This window comes from Seriola lalandi, unplaced genomic scaffold (assembly GCF_002814215.2).
Source record: "Seriola lalandi dorsalis isolate HSWRI2012SDOR001 ecotype SW California unplaced genomic scaffold, Sedor1 jcf7180001973019, whole genome shotgun sequence".
Classification (NCBI taxonomy): domain Eukaryota; kingdom Metazoa; phylum Chordata; class Actinopteri; order Carangiformes; family Carangidae; genus Seriola; species Seriola lalandi.
In genome coordinates, this window is record NW_019443687.1 from 1 (window position 1) to 357 (window position 357).

At 46.5% G+C, this 357-nt stretch overlaps 1 non-coding gene across 1 annotated transcript; it reads right to left on the reverse strand.

The window, feature by feature from the left end:
• Nucleotides 1-46: 46 nt before the first annotated feature.
• LOC111651415 (5S ribosomal RNA) lies at nucleotides 47-165 on the reverse strand. Its single transcript, XR_002760509.1, has one exon. It is a non-coding gene; the product is annotated as a 5S ribosomal RNA (ribosomal RNA).
• Nucleotides 166-357: the final 192 nt, after the last annotated feature.

A 357-nucleotide genomic window follows, 5' to 3' on the forward strand; every position in this document is an offset into this window, starting at 1 on the left:
AGCAGGAGCAGTAGCGTCCTCTGCTGATTGCAAAGAGATGTGAAAATGCTTACAGCACCTGGTATTCCCAGGCGGTCTCCCATCCAAGTACTAACCAGGCCCGACCCTGCTTAGCTTCCGAGATCGGACGAGATCGGGCGTGTTCAGAGTGGTATGGCCGTAAGCGACAGTGAAGGTGACAAATACCCTGTTTAAACATGATGATCGTGTCCTTCATGCACAAAGCTATGTGTTTATGTCAAGTGCAGGAGCCTTTCCTTTTCACTGTTTGCTTGTTTGCTTGTTTGTTTGCCTCTCAACATGTCAACTTTGTTCGATTTTAATGCAAAAGTGTGTTTACATTGTGATGTGTGCTGT